This window comes from Mobula birostris, chromosome 17 (assembly GCF_030028105.1).
Source record: "Mobula birostris isolate sMobBir1 chromosome 17, sMobBir1.hap1, whole genome shotgun sequence".
NCBI lineage: Eukaryota > Metazoa > Chordata > Chondrichthyes > Myliobatiformes > Myliobatidae > Mobula > Mobula birostris.
Window position 1 is genome coordinate 34,751,908 of NC_092386.1, and position 22,399 is coordinate 34,774,306.

The window sequence follows — 22,399 nt, forward strand, 5'->3', positions numbered from 1 at the left end:
TTTGAGTAGCTGGTGTTGGAGAGGCCGCTGGTTCGAGTAGCTGGTGTTGGAGAGGCCGCTGGTTTGAGTAGCTGGTGATCGACAGGCCGCTGGTTTGAGTAGCTGCTGTTGGCGAGACCACTGGTTCGAGTAGCTGGTGATGGAGGGGCCGCTGGTTCGAGTAGCTGGTGTTAGAGAGGCCGCTGGTTCGAGTAGCCGGTGTTGGAGAGGCGGCTGGTTCGAGTAGCTGGTGTTGGACAGGCGGCTGGTTCGAGTAGCTGCTGTTGACGAGACCGCTGGTTTGAGTAGCTGGTGTTGGAGAGGCCGCTGGTTTCAATAGCTGGTGTTGGAGAGGCCGCTGGTTTGAATAGCTGGCGTTGGAGGGGCCGGTGGTTTGTGTAGCTGGTGTTGGAGAGGCCGCTGGTTCGAGTAGCCGGTGTTGGAGCAGCCGCTGGTTTGAATAGCTGGTGTTGCAGGGGCCGCTGGTTTGAGTAGCTGGTGTTGCAGGGGCCGCTGGTTTGAGTAGCTGGTGTTGCAGGGGCCGCTGGTTTGAGTAGCTGGTGTTGGAGGGGCCGCGGTTTGAGTAACTGGTGTTGGAGAGGCCGCTGGTTCGAGTAACTGGTGTTGGAGGGGCCGCTGGTTCGAGTAACTGGTGTTGGAGAGGCCGCTGGTTTGAGTAGCTGGTGTTGGAGAGGCCGCTGGTTTGAGTAGCTGCTGTTGGAGGGGCCGCTGGTTTGAGTAGCTGGTGTTGGAGGGGCCGCGGTTTGAGTAGCTGGTGTTGGCGGGTCCGCTGGTTTGAGGAGCTGGTATTGGAGGGGCCGCTGGTTCGAGTATCTGGTGTTAGAGGGGCCGCTGGTTCGAGTAGCTGGTGTTGGAGGGGCGGCTGGTTCGAGTAGCTGGTGTTGGAGAGGCCGCTGCTTTGAGTAGCTGGTGTTGGAGGGGCCGCTGGTTTGAATAGCTGGTGTTGCAGGGGCCGCTGGTTTGAGTAGCTGGTGTTGGAGGGGCTGCGGTTTGAGTAGCTGGTGTTGGAGGGGCTGCGGTTTGAGTAACTGGTGTTGGAGAGGCCGCTGGTTCGAGTAACTGGTGTTGGAGAGGCCGCTGGTTTGAGTAGCTGGTGTTGGAGAGGCCGCTGGTTTGAGTAGCTGGTGATCGACAGGCCACTGGTTTGAGTAGCTGGTGTTGGAGAGGCCGCTGGTTCGAGTAGCTGGTGTTGGAGGAGCCACTGGTTTGAGTATCTGGTGTTGGAGGGGCCGCGGTTTGAGTAGCTGGTGTTGGAGAGGCCGCTGGTTTGAGTAGCTGGTGTTGGAGGGGCCGCTGGTTTGAATAGCTGGTGTTGCAGGGGCCGCTGGTTTGAGTAGCTGGTGTTGGAGGGGCCGCTGGTTTGAGTAGCTGGTGTTGGAGGGGCCGCGGTTTGAGTAGCTGGTGTTGGAGAGGCCGCTGGTTCGAGTAGCTGGTGTTGGAGAGGCCGCTGGTTCGAGTAGCTGGTGTTGGAGAGGCCGCTGGTTTGAGTAGCTGGTGTTGGAGGAGCCGCTGCTTTGAGTAGCTGGTGTTGGAGGGGCCGCGGTTTGAGTAGCTGGTGTTGGAGAGGCCGATGGTTTCAGTAGCTTGTGTTGGAGAGGCCGCTGGTTTCGAGTAGCTGGTGTTGGAGGAGCCACTGGTTTGAGTATCTGGTGTTGGAGGGGCCGCTGCTTTGAGTAGCTGGTGTTCGAGAGGCCGCTGGTTTGAGTAGCTGGTGTTGGAGGGGCCGCTGGTTTGAGTATCTGGTGTTGCAGGGGCCGCTGGTTTGAGTAGCTGGTGTTGGAGGGGCCGCGGTTTGAGTAGCTGGTGTTGGAGAGGCCGCGGTTTGAGTATCTGGTGTTGGAAGGGCCACTGCTTTGAGTAGCTGGTATTGGAGAGGCCGCTGGTTGGAGTAGCTGGTATTGGAGGGGCCGCTGGTTGGAGTAGCTGGTATTGGAGGGGCCGCTGGTTTGAATAGCTGGTGTTGCAGGGGCCGCTGGTTTGAGTAGCTGGTGTTGGAGGGGCCGCGGTTTGAGTAGCTGGTGTTGGAGAGGCCACTGGTTTGAGTAGCTGGTGTTGGAGAGGCCGTTGGTTTGAGTAGCTGGTGTTGGAGGGGCTTCTGGTTTGAGTAGTTGGTGTCGGAGAGGCGGCTGGTTCGAGTAGCTGGTGTTGGAGGGGCCGCTGGTTTGAGGAGCTGGTGTTGGTGAAGCCGCTGGTTTGAATAGCTGGTGTTGGAGGGGTCGCTGGTTCGAGTAGCCGGTGTTGGAGAGGCCGTTGGTTTGAGTAGCTGGTGTTGGAGGGGCCACTGGTTTGAGTAGCTGGTGTTGGAGAGGCCGTTGGTTTGAGTAGCTGGTGTTGGAGGGGCTACTGGTTTGAGTAGTTGGTGTCGGAGAGGCGGCTGGTTGGAGTAGCTGGTGTTGGAGAGGCCGCTGGTTTGAGTAGCTGGTGTTGGAGGGGCCACTGGTTTGAATAGCTGGTGTTGGAGAGGCCGCTGGTTTGAGTAGCTGGTGTTCGAGAGGCCGCTGGTTAGAGTAACTGGTGTTGGAGAGGCGGCTGGTTTGAGTTGCTGGTGTTGCAGGGGCCGCTGGTTTGAGTACGTAATGTTGGAGAGGCCGCTGGTTTGTGTAGGTAATGTTGGAGAGGCCGCTGGTTTGAGTAGCTGGTGTTCGAGAGGGCGCTGGTTCGAGTAACTGGTGTTGGAGAGGAGGCTGGTTCGAGTAGCTGGTGTTGGAGGGGCTACTGGTTTGAGTAGGTGGTGTTGGAGGGGCCGCTGGTTTGAGTAGCTGGTGTTGGAGAGGCCGCTGGTTTGAGTAGCTGGCGTTGGAGAGGCCACTGCTTTGAGTATCTGGTGTCGGCGAGGCTACTGGTTTGAGTAGCTGGTGTCGGCGAGGCCGGTATGTCCTGATGCTCTTGGAGGTGTTATCAGAATTCTGAGGCTTCTGGATTGAACTGTAGTTCAAACTAACTGTAGTTCATATTGGCCTCTTTCAGTTCTATGTTTTTTCTTCTGTTCTCTCTTGCTGCGATTGGTGGGCTGGGGGCTCGAGTGGTCTGTGATTTTTTGTGCGAAGGAGGGGTTGTGAGTGTTTGGGGCTTGCATGTTTTTGTTTCTTGTTCTTTTAACTACCTACATGGTTTTCTGTATTTGGTTGTCTGTAGAAGAGACAAATCTCAGAGTTGTAGTTTGCATAGATATCTTGATAATAAAATGAACCTTTGAATCTTCGAACCTTTGATCTGGCAAACAACAGTGATGTCGTAAACAAACTTAAACATACAGTGGAGCTGTACTTAGCCTCACTGGCACAAATATAATACGGGCAGAGAAGAACAGTTTCGTAGTGTACCTGCTGTAGTGTTAATGGTGACTGTGGAGATGTTGTTGTCAATCTATACTGGCTGCGGTACGTCAGTGAGGAAATTGAGGATTCATTTGTACAAGGAGATGAAGAACTAGGTCTTGAAGCTTATTGTTTCGAAGGGTTGCTCCAATTTACCATTGTTTTCTCCACAGGAGCTCAGCTAGCATTATAAGGTCAGGAGATATATCACCACTTACACGTTTCTGTCTAGGCTGCATATCACCCTGACTCAAACATATCTTGGTTCACCATCATTCTGTCCAAATGCTGGATCTCTCTATGTAACAGCACTCTGAGGTTATTTTCAGAATATACACTGCAATAGTTTTAAAGAAAACAGATCACTGGCACTTTGTGATTAGCAATTAATGCTGGTCTTCCTTGAGATGACATCACATAAATTAAGAAATAAAATTATTGCTATAAAAAAGGAAATACCCCCCGTTACCTATTATAATACCAAGTAGCCAAAAAATCCCCAGGCTGCGATTCTCAGAGAACTTAGCCTGAGTTTTTATAAAGGTGCTCACTGTAATGAGTTCTTCAGGCCTGTGTGGGGAGCCATAGAGCATTAGGCTCCAGGGTTGTTACAGCCCCTGAATTAGTTAATTTTGTTTAATGAGAGTGATTACTTGTTTAGAATTCCTTGTGTTTTTCTTGAGTGACCCACCCTTTGCAATGTGGTCTCCTGGTGCTTTCTGCTTCAACCTGTTAAGTTTACTCAGGGATTCCGCGTACTTGTATTATTTAAGCAGACACCCAATTAGCTCTAATTGTGGGGTCCTAGTTTTGAGAATGTTACGTCACGCGGTGTCAATTGGCCAAGCCACTGATGTTCTGTTGGAATACTTACGAATAAACTTTGGTCACCGTATCTGTTTCGGAGTCTGTCTTTCCTCCACACTTGGGGGCTGACATTGCCAGAGTACATCATGACAGCTCACCAAGTCTTTAAGAGCACAGTGTGCTTTCCTGCACGGATCAGCCATGCTGTAGAATTATATCTATTTAGATCTACAAGGAGTCAGGGTTGAATATTTGCTGATTGTGCAACATGATAGATCAACAACTTTTCTTTTGCGAAGACTTACCTTAACATGAGTTGGAGGGCCACAATAATTTCATGTCGTACCTGACACTACAATCTCTGACACTTTCTCTCCCTTATGTTATGAGCTTAAGTACAGACATTCACAGCTTTCTGGGATAAATTCAGACTTGAAATTAAAGTTGTTAGTATTGTGTGAATCTATGAGCCACATGGACAACCATATCCAGTGGTGGTCAAAGCAGGAAAAGGTGGTTAAAATTCAGCAACTATATGCCTGGTCCTCTCGTGTGTCCTTCTCATGTTTGGCAATTTATATGTTTATGGGGTATAAATACATTATGGCTTAACCTTACAGCTCTCTGAGAACATTTAATGTAGGTGCAGTTTAATACACACTTGCTGCAGGAATGGCTAAAGTGATTTTCTCGAAGTTCATACACTTCGTATGTCTTGGTCCACTCTACTGATCATGTATGGGTCAGAAAACCAGGAATTTCTGAAAGGGGAAGTCAGATCTATGGTTCAGTATCTAGTATAGTCATCCTCTCCTTTTCCTAGCTGATCAAAAATTTTTGGAGATGGTTAATCATGATTCAACCCATTGATGTCCTTGTCTGCGAAATATTCTGCCGGACTTCCACTGAAGTTGTGGCAAAAGTTCAATTTATGATGTATTTTCGGTTCATTACAATGTCATAAACAATGTTGCAAGTATAAAAAAATAATTTATGAAGTTTATTTGAAATTCTGCAATGGATCAGAGAGAGGCAGGTAAATTATTCAGAAGTCACTTTCATTTTCAATTGACATAAAATCCAGCACTTGTTTGTCCTCTCACTCAACTCATTAAAACTAAATCAGGGTCATGGGATTCAGATTAAATTACACTCAGTTGAAAATAAATCTGAATACAATGGCTTACTCCAACGCTACAGCATTGTGAATGAGCCATCGCACTATCAGTGCATCAAATTCTTTGGTAGCAGAAGCAAAATATAAGGATGCTGAAACTGTTTTGAATGAGGCGATCAAATTCTGAGGTAAGTTAGAGCCTTTTGGCTTTCACTGATGTGACTGACACAATAGCAGATAATATCATACTGTGATAATTAATGATAGCTTTCATTCATAAATTAGGTAGAATGCTTATGTTTTGTTTATTTAATGGTCTTGTCCAATTTTTGCATATCCTAATTCCTAGAGAATTTACAGGAATATTATATTCTCCACTTTAAGTATAAAAATAGCAATACATAAAGTTTATCTCTATCCCTTTCATGTGTATGCAGATAAAACCTTAACCAACATTTGAAAACACTTATAGTAAATAATCATTATTTTGGTTCTGTTTACACTTAGTGCAAATTTTTTTAATATAAAGAAGATATTGAAAATATATGAAGTATAGGTGATATGAGATGTTTGTGCAAAGAAAAAAATGGGGTCATGAAACAAAATGAGTTCAATTCAGAAGTTAAGCTAAAGAGGAAACAAATATGAAATTATGCGAAGTATTGGAAGAAGGTGACAAATAAGGATGATAAATTGCAGAAATCCTAGAAAATATTCTTCACAGTTCGATTGAGAGTCAATATAATGTATATTTTAGACTGGTCAACTCCACACTTGTTTTCACAAAGAGCGAGCAAGGCTCCGGAAATTATTCATGGTCTGGGATTCAATATCAGTAAGAATTAGATGGTATACTTTAATGGATCAACAGCAAGGGTTACACATTGAATAGTCAAACTTAGAGAGAAATTGCAAGCTTTCAGGATTCAGGATTTCAGACTTTATAAACCATACTTCAATAGAATAAAAATATTACCGAAAGAAAGCTAACAGGTCATGGATTGTATTGTAAAAGGGATACAGTATGAAAAACAGAGATAGAATCCCTATAAAATCATAATAAAATCAAATTTAGAGAACCAAATAAAATTTTCATTTATGTATTGTTGGAAAGATATTAGACTACAGGGATGGTACAGTACAAATTCTTTATGATACAGCCTGCTATGACAAGGTGCAAATATGTCGAAGAACCTGAAAAATTAGTATTTTTTTGTCAGACAATGCAACATAATGAATCTGAAGGGCAGTAGCAATATCAATACAAGCTTGACTTTGGAAGTTAAAACAAAATAAAAAGAATTGTAATGAAAGCTAATTTTTGAACTGGATGGAGCTATATTGCATATTCTCGAGGGTATATGAGGCTCCTTGCTCTTGCAATTTTATATATATACATAATTGAAAAAGCATATAAATTCACAGATAGCATGAGAGTCAAGAATGTGTTACACAGGATGGACAACGTAACAGACACCAGGAGGACACAGAGAAACTGGAAGAATCAGCAGGTTAAACTTAGACCATTTTGGTTGGAAGATTGAGAAGACATAGATAACCTGAAAAGATTAACTTTCCAGGGAGTGCATAATCAGGGAGACACAGCAAGGTCTGAATATAAATCTCTGAATTGGGCAGGAGAAGTTGAGAATATCAGAAAAATGTTCATAACGATTTTGAAGATGATAATGAGACCAAACTTTTATAAACCACCTGTTGGTCCTCAGCTGGTGAATTGTCTTTACTTCTGTGCAAAACACCTTAATATGGGTGTCAAGGCCTTGGAGAAGGTGAAGAAGTGATTTACGAAAACAACGTACCAGAGATGCGAGATTTCAGAAGTATGGACAGAATGGAGTAGTTGAGGTTGTTCTCCTCTGAGCTGGAAAGGTTATAAAGGGGATTTTACAAGTTAAGATTGTGTTGGCAGAGTGATGAAACTACTTCCAAGAGCAGAATGTTCTAGAACCAAAAGTTAAAGTACAGGTTTCTGGCAAAATAATCACCAGAAACTTGGAAAAAAAAACTTATATAAAAGTGAAGAGCTTTTATGAAATGAAATGCAGTGCCTTGAGGAATTTGAGTTTGAGTTTGGAAGAAGATTAACCTGTCATTTAGAAGGAAACAAATACTTGTGAGAATTTAGCAGGGAAGTTAGATTAATTGATAGGCCAAGGAAAGACCCATGAACAATATCATAAATTAGCTCTTTTATGTGATGGATGATAACATGACATTTTGATATCCATAGGTCTAAAAATGTTAGATGTGTTAATAGATTATTCTAATAAGCAAATTCACAGTTAAAACAGATCAATGCACAGAAAATGCTGGAGAAACTCAACAGGTCAGACAACACCTATGCAGAGGAATAAAGAGTTGACATTTTGGAACAAGACCTCCTGATGAAGGCTCCACCTCAAACGACAGCTTTTATTCCTCTCCATAGAATTTTTATGCCATCGACCCCTCCCATGAACCAAGGGGTCTGTGGACTCTAGGCTGGGAACCCCTGCCATAGATGCTGCCTGATCTGCCGAATTCCTCCAGCATCTGCAGAATCTCTTATGTTTCATGGTTAAACAGCTATTTTGATTATTTTGGATACTGCTTTATTCCTTTCAGATTTCAGGAGATAATATCTTGAATTCATAGAAGTGATTTTTTATTTTCCTTGCAGTGTGGGAAACAATAAAGTGAGAAGACTGTTTTAATGGGAATTGTTATCATTTTATTGTCAGGTAATTCTGTAATTCCACTCCTACTTCTTATGGGTCTTCTTTGGTCTCACCTTTAGAAATACTGAGAAATTATTGAATCTACAGCAATGGCACTCCTGAACTAAGGTCCTCTGCATCTCACTAGTCAAGTTGCACTATGCAACTTCATGCTGCTTATGCCTACACATTCTTGACAGCCGAGCACCAAGGCATCATTCTCCACACAATCACTGGAGGATATGAGACTTAGGCCTTAAACTCACATCTGTAAGATTAAAATCTTTTGCTGTTGCACCACACTGTTGTCAGATACTGAAGGTTCATACTGAATCTCCGTAAACCATGGAAAACTTCCCATATCCCAGAAGCCACCTGTCACAGAGGGCTGATGTTCATGACAAAATTCAGTCATCTTCAATGTCGATTGAGCAAGAGGCTGTTAGTAGCTCAAGACTAACGGTTTACCTGTAAATAGTTTGTGTTTTCCTAAATGTTTGGAGATTTGGACTACCCATAACAGGCACCTTGAGTAACTGAGAAAGTACCATCAGTGCAACTCAGTAAATCCAGTGGAAGGATAACTCTACCAATATCAATGCCTTGAATTGATGAATGGGAAGTAATATTCAGCAGTTGACCATCTTCTGAGACTGAGAGTGCAAACTTTTATCCCTGACATTAAGTGGGATATTCATTGACAAATCCGACCATCAACACAAACACAACTCCATCAGCAACGTATACCCCATGGCAGTTAGTGCAAGCTGGGAATCCTGTGGTGTATGGTGCATCTCTCAACAGCCTGATGACTTTACATGATTTCTAAAACATAATCAGCCTGCTGAATGCCTGTACCCCTCTATTTAATATCTGATCATTTTGTTTATATGTCTCTTAAATATTGCTATCATACCTCCTTCTATCACTTCCTCTGGTAGCACATTCCAAGCATCTACCACTCTGCATTAAAAAAACTAGCATCATAAATTTCCTTTAGACATTCCCCATGTCAGAGTAAATCTCTGTCCTTTCATATTTGATATCTCCACCTTGAGAAGAAGATGATGGCTACCTACCCTATCTAGGCCTCTCATAATTTTATATACTTCTATATTCTTCAAGAGCCCTATCTGATTTCATCTTCCTAAAGCATCTATTTACATGTTTTTTTTTCTTTTTTCTAAAATTACAACATCTTTGATTATCCTATATTTCCAGATTTTGCCATCTTGTCTTTCTTCTTCATGGGAACTTGTTGGTCCTAAATTCCAGTATAATACCATCATAAATAACCTTTCCCCAGTTTAGCACTTTTTCCGGCGGTATGGGCTTATCCTTACTTTACAGAGTTATGATCACGGTTCCTAAAAGACACTTACTGAAACTCTGATCACTTCACCAAGCTTATTTCCCAACACAAGCTCCAGTACGTCCCATTCCCTGGTTGGACTATCTACATAATATGTCAAGTAATGTTGGGATGCACCTAACAAATCTGCCACCCCTACGCCTTTGGCACCAAGAGAGTCCCAGTCAATACAGAGGAAACTGAAGTCACCATAACGTCATCATATTGCTTGTTCCTTTACTATTATGGACCTCCGCCCATTCTACCTCACTGGATAAGTTCTGCAAGTTCTCCCCTGGAAGTGCAGCTCTGACATTCTCCCTGATCGACAGCGCAACTCCACCATCTCTAATACATCTCTCTCTATCGTGTATGAAACACCTGAACTCTAGAATATTGAGCTGCCAAGATACTTTAAGTGACAAACACAAAATGCTGGAGGAATTGAATAAACAGATGATGTTTCAGACACTTCTTGGCCCAAAACATTGACTGTTTATTCATTTCCATAGATGCTGTCTGACCTGATGAGTTCCTCCAACATTGAGTGTGCGTTGCTTTGGATTTGCAGCGTCTGCAGACTTTCTCATGTTTAAGATATTTTCAGTGTTTTTTTGATAACTCAGATGATATACATTGACAATATATGATCTGATTTTATTGTTTTAATTGCAAAGTATTTGAAAATTGTATAAAATATGAAATGTGAAATATTTCCACTGGGGGTCACTGTTGTTCTCCTACAAGGTTTGAAGTAACAAACCACTTCATTTTAGGCAGTCTTTTAGGATTGAGGAGCCTCGCTTCCACTCAGATGTTGTGGGTTCTGAGATGGTTAATAAGGTTGATAGGCAGCAGCAGACTTTTCACAGATGGGTCAGGAGGATGCTGAATGTGTTGGGTGAGTGGATAGTTTGTGAGAAAGTGTACTCCTTCTGTTTCCTAATGCATAGAGTCAAGATTCTTAATGCCAACCTGAATGCCCCGTATGCACTTTGGCTTAGAGATTTCTAAAAATCAGTACAAATTTTACATTTCTTCAGGGGTGCTCTGAATATTTCCTTGAAGATATTCCTCTGTCTGCCTAGGAATTCCTTGTAACAGAACAGTACCCCTGTTTCTGGAGTCTGGTGTCGGGCATATGGATAATGAGGTCTGCCCATGAGTACCAAGGGTCTCAGTGCTAAAGCTGTCAGTCTGAGAAAAGACACTGATGAGTAAGGTATTTGAAAACCTCCTTTTTGATTAATATCATCAAGGTTTTCAGTGAAATCAAAAAAGGCCATCTATAGTGGCTAGTACTGCTCCCATCCTTTGTCTTGGAATTGCTCCATGGTTTAGATCAAGTCCATTACACATCTTGATAAATTAAATCTATTTTGCAACATGGTGAGCAGCTGTTTTGTGATACAGAGAAGGGCCATGGTGGGCACTCTGTAGTCAGATTTGTCTTCTTCCTTGCAGATAGTCACAGTTACAGCATCTGTAAGGACTCCTAGTATATGGTTCTCTTCAGCGACGTGGGAAATAAAGCTGAGGCTATTGAATGGAGCTCCACTGTCTGTCTTGAAACCTTCTTGTTCCTGAGTTGGCACAGTATTTTCAACTTCTTGTTGGTAGAGACCAGTGGCAAGCTTGCCCAGATGGTTGTTGTGGAACAGAGTCAAGGGTACCACTTCAAGTCCTGAGGACTTTTTCAAAGTATTCCATCTAGTGGGTATTGACTGCCCCTCTCTCTTTGATCTTGTTGGATGAGATTTTTGTTGTTTAGGCCACAGCTTGCCTAGATGAAGCTGAAGAAGCCACTCATATCTCTGTCAGTGAGTTAGTGTGAATCTAGTGCTCTTTTCAGTATCACATCTCTGAATTCAGAGACACAGCATGCTTACAGACCCTCAGGTAACATTTCTGGCCCAATGAACCCTCTTCATCCACCATCTATTCTTAAGATCATGAGACTTCTGCTATTGCCCATAAAACTGTTTAGTTTCCCTTGAGGAATGGTGGAGCTTTCATTACTTCATATTTCTGGTTAATTCAGAATCAGGTTTATTACGATGCTGAGGATGTTCCACGAGTCTGTGGTGGCCAGTGCTATCATGTTTGCTGTTGTGTGCTGGGGCAGCAAGCTGAGGGTAGCAGAAACCAACAGAATCAACAAACTCATTTGTAAGGCCAGTGATGTTGTGGGGATGGAACTGGACTCTCGCACGGTGGTGTCTGAAAAGAGGATGCTGTCTAAGTTGCATGCCATCTTGGTCAATGTCTCCCATCCACTACATAATGTACTGGGTGGGCACAGGAGTACATTCAGCCAGAGACTCATTCCACCGAGATGCAACACAGAGCGTCATAGGAGGTCATTCCTGCCTGTGGCCATCAAACTTTACAACTCCTCCCTTGGAGGGTCAGACACCTTGAGCCAATAGGCTGGTCCTGGACTTATTTCATAATTTACTGGCATAATTTACATATTACTATTTAACTATTTATGGTTCTATTACTATTTCTTATTTATGGTGCAACTGTAACGAAAACCAATTTCCCCCGGGATCAATAAAGTATGACTATGACTATGACTATGACTATGACTACTATCACTGACATAAGTCATGAAATTTTATTGTACTGTGGCATCAGTCTAATGCAAGTCAAAAAAAAAGTTACAAAAATAAGTAATCAATTCGTGTAAAGAGGAATAACAAGATAGAGTTCATGGGTTCATGGACTGTGTAGAAATTTGATGGCGAAGAGGAACAAGACGTTCCCAAAACATTGAGTGCGGGTCTTCAGGCTCCTTAAGATTGCTTCAAGAGATCTTAAATGCATTCTTTGCATCTGTATTTACTCGGGAGATGGATACAGAGTCTATAGAGGTGAGGCAAAGCGGTATCAACTTCAGGGACCCTGTACAGATTACACAGGAGGAGGCGTTTGCTTCCCTGAGGCAAATCTGGGTGGATAAGTCCCAAGGGCATGACAAAGAGTTCCCTTGGACCCTACGGGAGGCAAGTGCAGAAACTTCTGGGGCCTTTGGAGAGATTTTTATATCACCATTAGTGAAAGGAGAGGTACCAGAGGATTGAAGGATAGCCACTGTTATGCCACTGTTTAAAAAAGGTTCTAAACAGAAGCCAAGAAATTGTAGGCCGGTGAGTTTGACATCAGTTGTGGGAAAGTTATTGGAAGGTATTCTAAGGAACCAGTTATATAAATATATGGATAGACACGGACTGATTAAGGATAGTAAGCATGGCTTTGTGCATGATAGGTCATATATAACCAATCTTACAGAGTTTTCTGAGGAAGTTACCAGGAAATTGGATGAAGGCAAGGCAGTGGATGTAGTCTATATTGACTTTAGCAAGGCATTTGACAAAGTCTCGGATGGGAGGCTGGTCAAGAAGGTTTAGTCGCTCGGCATTCAGGATGAGGTAGTAAATTAGATTAGACATTTGCTTTGTGGGAGGCAGAGAGTGGTAGTAGAGGATTGCCTCTCTGACTGGAGCCCTGTGACTAGTGGTGTGCCACAGGGATCTGGACACCAAGATTGGGGGTGCAGCGGACAGTGAGGAAGACTATCATGGCTTGCAGAGGGTTCTGCATCAGCTGGAAAAATGGCAGATGGAATTTAATGCAGACAAGTGGAAGGTTTTGCACTTTAGTAGAACCAACTAGGGTAGGTCTTACACAGTGAATGATAGGGCATCAAGGAGTAAGGCGTATAAAGGGATCTGGGAATACAGGTACATAATTCATTGAATGTGGTATCACAGGTAGATAGGGTCATTAAAAAAAAGCTTTTGGCATATTGGCCTTCATAAATCAATGTATCGACTACAGAAAACAGGATGTAATTTTGAAATTGTATAAGATGTTAGTGAGGCCTAATTTGGAGTATTGTGTGCAGTTTTGGCCAGCTACCTATGGGAAAGATGTAAACAAGGTTGAAAGAGTGCGGAGAAAATTTCCATGGTGTTGCTGGGTCTGGAGGTCCTGACTTATAAGGAAAGGTTAAGTAGGTTAGGACTATATTCTTCAGAAAGTAGATGATTGAGAGATGATTTGATAGAGATATACAAAATTATGAGGGGTATGGATAGGGTAAATACAAGCAGGCTTTTTCCATTGAGATTGGTTGTGACTACAACCAGAGCTCATGTGTTAAGAGTCTAAGGTGAGAAGTTTAATGGTAACATGTGGGGAAACTTCTTCATTCAGAAGGTTGTGAGAATGTGGATTGAATTGCCTGCATGTGTGGTCCATGCGAGCTCAATTTCAACGTTGAAGCGAAGTTTGGTTAGAACATGGATAGCAGGAGTACGGAGGGCTATGATCCTGGTGCAGGATATTGGGAGTAGGCAGTTTAAGTGTTTTTAGCATGGACTGATGGGCCAAAGGGCCTTTTTCTGTGCTGTACTTCTCTATGACTATGTCTCTATCTCCTCCCCAATGATAACACTGAGAAGAGGACATGTTCGGGATGGTGAGTGTCATTCATGATGGATACCGCCTTTTTGAGGCAATGCCTTGATGGTATGGAGCGTTGTGCCTGTAAAGGAGATAGCTGAATTTACAGCTGTGTAGCCTCATGTGACACTGTGCTTTGGAGCCTCCTATAGACTATGATCCAACCAGTCAGTTTGTATTTAAGGGCTTTAAAATCATCATCTGTGTACTAAGGATAAAGTAGAAAGTTGATTATAATAATACATAATAATTCTTATCTTGAAGTTACCCGTATTATAATTGTATGTTTGATAAGGTGAGAGGAATCCTGAAGTGAGAGGAATCATTCCATGCACTGCATCATGCTTCTATTAATACAGATTAATGTCCTTTAATCTTTATGATGCTTTGTCAGTTCATTTAGCAAGTGAGCTTTATGACAAATATGTTTATCACACTGGCTTGTAGATAGATCAATCGAAGAGGAGCTGTACTGGTCCCAATGTTGGGTTATGAGTCTGTCCAGGTGATTGACCTTTCAGTGTGAGCAGTTAGGGAACAGTGACTTGTTAGTAGTTAGGAACCTTATGTTATAAGATAGCTATAGATAAGGATAATTATGAACTTATCTATAAGTATGGTCCTTGCAGGGGAGTGTTAAATAGGAGCAGGGCAAATTATGAGAATATTAGGAAGAAACTAGGGAGAGTTCACTGGGAACAGCTGATTTTGGGCAAGTCCACATCTAAAACATGGAGGTGTTTAAAGACCAACTGCACAGTGTACAGGACAGGCATTCTCCAGTTTGAGGGAAGGACAAAGATGGAAAGGTAAGAGAACATTGAATGTCAAGGGAGCTGATGAATTTTGTCGAGAAGAAACAGAACTGTGTGAAAAGCTTAGGAAGCTAGAATCAAGTAGAACCCTTGAAGATTATGAAGAAGCCAGAAAAGAAAACAGCAAGGAAATTAGGAAGGACAGGAGGGGGTCACAAAAAGTCCTTAGTGGGTAGGATTAAAAGGAATCCCAAGGCATTCTATACCTACATCAAGAGCAAGAGAATAAAGAGGGAGAGGGTAGGACCACTTAAAGATAAAGGGGGAACATTTGCTTGGATGTGGAGGATGTGGGCGAGGTCCATAATTAGGACTTCACATCAGTATTTACCAAGGAGAAGAATGTGGAGCATAGGGAGATCAGTGCCAAGTATACTGATACGAAAGACAATAAGACAATAGACAATAGGTGCAGGAGTAGACCATTCAGCCCTTCGAGCCAGCACCGCCATTCACTGTGATCATGGCTGATCATCCACAATCAGTACCCTTTCCCTGCCTTCTCCCCATAATCCCTTCACTCCGCTATCTTTAAGAGCTCTATCTAACTCTTAAAGGTAAAGGAATAGATAGTGTTGGGTCTCTTAAAGAGCATTAAGATGGATAAGTCCCCAGGGCCTGATGGGATATACCCCAAGTTGTTAACAGAAGCAAAAGAAGAGCCTGCCAGGGCCTTGACTAATAATTTTGTGTCCTCTCTAGCTACAGGTGCGATCCCAGGGGACTGTCAATTAGTTAATGTTATTTAATTATTCAAGATAATCCTGGAAACTATAAACTGCTGAGTCTCATGTTAGTGATAGGGATCTTACTGGAGAGAATTCTTAGGGACAGAAATTATGAGCATTTGGATAACTATGGTCTAATTAGGGAGAGCCAGCATGGCTTTGTATGGGATAAGTTATGTCTTGTTAACTTGATCGAGTTTTTTGATGAGGTGATGAGGTTGATTGACAAACATACAGCTGAGAATGTTGCCTACATGGATTTTAGTAAATTGTTAGACAAGATCTTTCATGGAAGGCTCTTCCAAAAGATTAAGATATGTGGGATCCATTGTGAATTGGCTGTTTGGATTCAGAACTGGCTTGCCCGGAGAAGACAAAGGTAATGCTCAAAGGGACTTATTCTAGCTGGAGGTCTGTGATTAGTGGTGCTCCACAGGGATCTGTACTGGGACTATAGTTTGTGATGCATATAAATGACTTGGATGAAAATGTAGGTCACTTGGTTGGTAAATTTGCAGATGATACAAAGATTGGTGGTGTTGTGGATAGCATAGAATACTGGCAAAGATACAATAGGATAGAATAGTTGCAGATATGGGTGGAGAAATAGTAGCTGGAGTTTAATCTGGCCAGATTAGGAGTGTTGCACCTAGGTAGGTCAAATATAAAGAGACTGTACATTTTCAAAGGCAAGACCCTTAACAGCATTGATGAACAGAGGAACCTTGCTCATAGCTCCCTGAATGAGGCTACTATTATGTTTTGTAAATTCAAAACATTAAACTAATTCAAAGGATGAGTCCAAGGTGTGAGTCTAACTTAGATTTTCACTTTTTTTTACTTCAAGCGAGGTGCACACCTATTACATGGTAGCGTCATGACATATGCAATTCATGTATTTATACATATAACTTGTCATTAATTATTTAAATGATTAAGAATGCATAATCAATCAATCTATATAATATATATACACGATTACTCTATTACTTAAATATTACATACATAACACTCCTCCCTGCTTCGCTATAAACTCAAACTCAATAGAGAATGCATCTCAATGAAATACACAGTGTGACTGCTGTATTTACACGTTTGTCGGTCATAGTCATAGTCATACTTTATTGATCCCAGAGGGAAATTGGTTTTCGTTACAGTTGCACCATAAATAATAAATAGTAATAGAACCATAAATAGTTAAATAGTAATATGTAAATTATGCTAGTAAATTATGAAATAAGTCCAGGACCAGCCTATCGGCTCAGGGTGTCTGACCCTCCAAGGGAGGAGTTGTAAAGTTTGATGGCCACAAGCAGGAATGACTTCCTATGACGCTCTGTGCTGCATCTCGGAGGAATGAGTCTCTGGCTGAATGTACTCCTGTGTCCACCCAGTACATTATGTAGTGGATGGGAGACATTCACCAAGATGGCATGCAACTTAGACAGCATCGTCTTTTCAGACACCACCGTGAGAGAGTCCAGTTCCATCCGCACAACATCACTGGCCTTACGAATGAGTTTGTTGATTCTGTTGGTGTCTGCTACCCTCAGCCTGCTGCCCCAGCACACAACAGCAAACATGATAGCACTGGCCACCACAGACTCGTAGAACATCCTCAGCATCGTCCGGCAGATGTTAAAGGACCTCGGTCTCCTCAGGAAATAGAGACAGCTCTGACCCTTCTTGTAGACAGCCTCAGTGTTCTTTGACCAGTCCAGTTTATTGTCAATTCGTATCCCCAGGTATTTGTAATCCTCCACCATGTCCACCCTGACCCCCTGGATGGAAACAGGGGTCACCGGTACCTTAGCTGTCCTCAGGTCTACCACCAGCTGCTTAGTCTTTTTCACATTAAGCTGCAGATAATTCTGCTCACGCCATGTGACAAAGTTTCCTACCGTAGCCCTGTACTCAACCTCATCTCCCTTGCTGATGCATCCAACTATGGCAGAGTCATCCGAAAACTTCTGAAGATGACAAGACTCTGTGCAGTAGTTGAAGTCTGAGATGTAAATGGTGAAGACAGTCCCCTGTGGAGCCCCAGTGCTGCTGATCACTCTGTCGGACACACAGTGTTGCAAACACACGTACTGTGGTCTGCCAGTCAGGTAATCAAGAATCCATGATACCAGGGAAGCATCCACCTGCATCGCTGTCAGCTTCTCCCCCAGCAGAACAGGGCGGATGGTGTTGAACACACTGGAGAAGTCAAAAAACATGACCCTCACAGTGCTTGCTGGCTTGTCCAGGTGGGCGTAGACACGGTTCAGCAGGAAGACGATGACATCCTCAACTCCTAGTTGGGGCTGGTAGGTGAGCTGGAGGGGATCTAAGTGTGGCCTGACCATAGGCCGGAGCAGCTCCAGAACAAGTCTCTCCAGGGTCTTCATGATGTGGGAGGTCAATGCCACCGGTCTGTAGTCATTGAGGCCGCTGGGACGCGGCGTCTTTGGCACAGGGACAAGGCAGGACATCTTCCACTGTACAGGAACCCTCCAGAGCCTCAGGCTTAGGTTAAATACATGGCGAAGTACTCCACATAACTGAGGGGCACAGACTTTGAGCACCCTGGTACTGACACCATCCGGTCCTGCAGCCTTGCTTGGGTTGAGACGTTTCAGCTGTCTTCTCACCTGTTCAGCCGTGAAGCCCACCGTGGTGGTTTCGTTTGGGGAAGGGGTATAGTCATGAGAGCAGGGTGGTCTTTGTAAGCATCCTACTTTGTTGTGTTCTCTGTAAGTTTTGCCTTTAAAACTGCATTGTTCTGGTGTATGTGAGTACCTGCCACAGCAGTAACACAGTTTGCTTGGCCAGGCCGATTTCTGTTTAGACACTGCAATTTTAGTCATGCTCATTTTAATTCCTGAATACAACTCAATTGCATCTCTGTCTGCTGTTTCCATTGATACAGCTATTTCAACTTGTCTTTTAAATGTATGTTGTGCTTCATTAGGAGCCACTTTTGAATGCTTTCTTGTAAGATTTCACAAACTGTACAATCTCTCAGTGCATCATTAAGCCATTTCCAAACTGACACTGCTCAGACAATCTCTTCAATTCAGCAACATGGGCGGGAGGAGAAGATGGCAGCATGATGCAGCTCGCAGCAGCCACTCTGGTGGTGATGTCTGTTATATGTGAAGTTGGGTGCCATGCACAATCCTGATTTGATGGAGACGGACGTGAGAGCACGGAGGAACATCTGGTGAAACTTCTGAAATGCCTGCTTCGCTGCTGCTGCTACTGTGTGGTCCAGAATCTCCGGAGGGGAAGGCCCAGAGTCCTCGGCTTTGCTTGTTGCTCGGCGGCCGGGGCAGGGTCGAAGCGCTCGGCAGAGGATGGTGCTTGGAGAGGCTGTGTTGGAGGGACTGGTCGTAGGCTCAAAGTTTTCGGACGGACTCAGAGTCCGCTACGGTCGGGTGCTCCCTATGGTACCGCATCGGCAAGTTGGCGGCGCTTGGAGGTTCATGGCAGGGAGAGTTTCTCCCTTCTGCCATCTGCATGAGATGATGAGTCTATCGGGACTTTGAGACTTTTTTTTACTGTGTCCGTGGTCTGCTCTTTATCAAATTATGGCATGCTTTGCACTGTTGTAACTATATCTTATAATTATGTGGCTTTGTCAGTATTAGTCTTGGTTTGTTCTGTGTTTTCTTGTGATATCATTCTGGAGGAACATTGTATCGTGTTTTAATGCATGCATTTCTAAATGACAAAAAATGAGGACTGAGTGTCCTCATAATCTAATATGCTGAAATCATCTTCCCTTCCTTATGGTTCTACGTATGAAACCAAAATCATTCTGCAATCAACAATGGCTTTGTTTCTAAATCATCCTACATTACTTTGATGATATCACCAAAGCTTGCTTCGGCTAGTTTGGTTGGAACAGTTAGACATCTAAGCAAACTGAATGCCTTTAAATCCAATGTCCTCAGCAAAATTGGCACTCACTTCTCATTATCCATTCCACTTGCTCTAAAATACTGCTCAATCCGCTCTGTATGCAATATCCAATTATCTGTTGTGTAATCAAACACATCAGTCTTTCCAATGTAGCCAGCCATTTCTGCTCTTTTAAAATTTATGATTATTATCACCTGGTACTCACTGTTTATGAAACCATGAATTCTTCCATTTTCTGCCTTTTCTAAAAACTCAATTGTCTTTCCTTTTGGAAATAAAACATGCTGCATTCTTAAGAAAACTTGATCATTTCTCACTGTGGTATTTTTTAACTTGAATGTCTTGCTGTGGTTGAACCGGTGGGTAGTTGTCTCAGGTTTGTTTAAAATTTCCTTGTCAGCACTGTTATGTTCCGCAATTCCAAAACATAATACTAACTGCAAGAAAAAGATGGGAGCCCAGGAGAATGAGTCTTGGTTCATTTTTATGCAGTGGCATGATGACATATGCCATTTATGTTCTTCGTACATATAACCGTAATGAATTATTTAAATAATAAATACTGCTTAGAACAGGGGTCCCCAACCTTCTTTGCTCCGCGGACCAGTTTAATATTGACAATATTCTCGCGGACCGGCCAACCCGGGGGGGGGGTGTTGAAATAGGGTTAAGCTCACCTCAACGTGTCTTTTACACTTAGGGTTGCCAACTTTCTCACTCCCAAATAAGGGACAAAAGTAGCAGTCAAATCCTGGGACACTTATGTTTACCCCAGGAAAGATGACCATGACCATGAAGCCTTGTGTGGGCATCTGTGTGCGCATGTGTGAGTGACGTACGCATATGTGATGTCCGTGCTGATTTTTTTCCCCACAAATCCATTTTGGCTTAATCTTCCCGACTATACTGTACATACATTACTTCTATATTATTTAGGCTGTGTATTTATCATATCATTCCTGCTTTTACTATATGTTAGTGTTACTTTAGGTTTTATGTGTTATTTGGTATGATTTGGTAGGTTTTTTTTGGGTCTGGGAACACTCAAAAATTTTTCCCATATAAATTAATGGTGATCGCTTCTTCGCTTTACGCCATTTCAGCACGAAAGGTTTCATAGGAACGCTCTACCTTAGCGGGGGAAATACGGGACAAGGGCGGTCCTGTATGGGACAAACCAATTTAGGGGATGTCCCGGCAAATACGGGACAGTTGGCAACCCTATGTTCAAGTTGAACAGTACGTGACAGGGAATGAGGAAAGGTGCAGCTGACTCATATCGTTTCATCGCAGCCCGGTAGCACATGCTCTGCGGCCTGGTGGTTGGGGACCACTGGCTTAGACAAATGATAGATTTACAATATTACTCAAATATTACTGATATATTAAATACACAACTGAAACAGAGTTGATGCTTCAGGTCAAAGACTATTCATCAGAACTGGAAAAGTGAGAAATAAGCACTTCCAGCACCGGCAGGTTGTTGCTTCATAAAAGTAGTCAATGCACTGTCCATTCTCTTGCAGAAATGGCCACCTTGAAGTTCTTCCCCTCTTACTAATTGGATTCTGTTATCTTTTTTGCTATGTCCATTGATGATTTCCATTTCCTTTTGTCTTTATTCACTTTTGTATTTCGAATGTAGAGTCCTTGACTCTGAAACATTGACCCTATTTCTCTCACCACTGGTGCTCCTTGTTACGCTGAGTGCTTCCAAAATTTTCTTTTTCAGTTGTTAAATACAGAGCAAAGTAATTAATGTGATGCTGAAAACTCTACAAGTAGGTTTGATTAAGAATTAATAGAGAGCATTCTAAAGAATATTTTGTGCACCTGCAAATCTTACATATTTTAAAGAGTGATAATTGGAAAATATGCAGTGTGTTTTAATTGTGGGAAATAACAATAGATGACTGCATAAAAAGGTTATCGCTTGCTTCACTGAATGCTTTATGTAAAATTTTCATGAGGACTGCAACGCTGATCAGCTCTACATGCAAAATTTATTACACTGTTACTAGGCTACACACGTTAATAAATTGGTACTTGAGTGTCAATGCAAAACTGTGGCGGCTGAAATTAAATAGCTAATGTTTCACATCATTTCACACTAGCACAAATGAAACGATGAAATAGCAGTTATGTGTTATTATTTTATGAGCTTGAAAGTATACAATAAAGAAAATATAACAGTTATGCATCATTATCTGAATTGTAATTTCTGGAATGAATTTTTCCACATTTTGATGCTCCTAATTGTTAGCAATGTTAATTTGCAATGTAATAAGGTTCTACACAGCTGGTAGCTGGGAATGAAGCATTTGGGACAGAAACATCAGCCTGCTTTATGCACATTCTCAATGCAGATTTGACCGCTGCTGGCATTTACACCACCTGTTTTTCTGGACATCTTTGTTAAATGCATATTGGTAAATAGGGAAACATCTGCTGCAACTGGGTTGGGAGCAAATTAAATTTATTCTTGAATTACCCATAGCTCTATGAAAATCCAATTTCTTTACTTTGTATAAGCATTAGATACATTTTACTCATAAAATCACACTCAGATATGGAGCAGACCAACTTCTACCCTAAATAATTTCACTTGAATACAGTCTGACTTTTTTAGGAGGCTTTCCATTTCTTGGACCAACCAAATAGTTCAGTGTTAGTTTGTGCTGAGTTACAGCATATTTGTATAATGTAAATAGATATCCATTAGAAAATTGTATAAACCTACCAAAAAGGCCAAAAGCTCAATCTGGACGATCACTAGATGGATGGCTCTGATTTATTGATTCAGAACTCAAATTAATCAAGTTGAATTTATTTATCCTCTTTTGACTTTTCCTTTCTGTGTACATAATTTTCCTGTTCAAAATGTTGCAAATGACTTTTATGAGACAACAAAATACCTACAGCTGAGCCTGAGTTGGTATGACTCCTGGCTCTGAACGTAAACAGTGAATTTGATTTAAGTCTTCAGCACAAGATCTGAATTGAATATACATCCTGGTTCGAAGCCACACTGATAAAATTGCAATATTTCCAAGGAGATATTAAAATGAGGTCTGCTGCTGTCTCAGGAGATTGCTTATATCCAATAGAAGTGTATCAAAGAAGAGAAGTGAAGTTATTCTCAGCATTCATGCCATATTTATGGCTTAA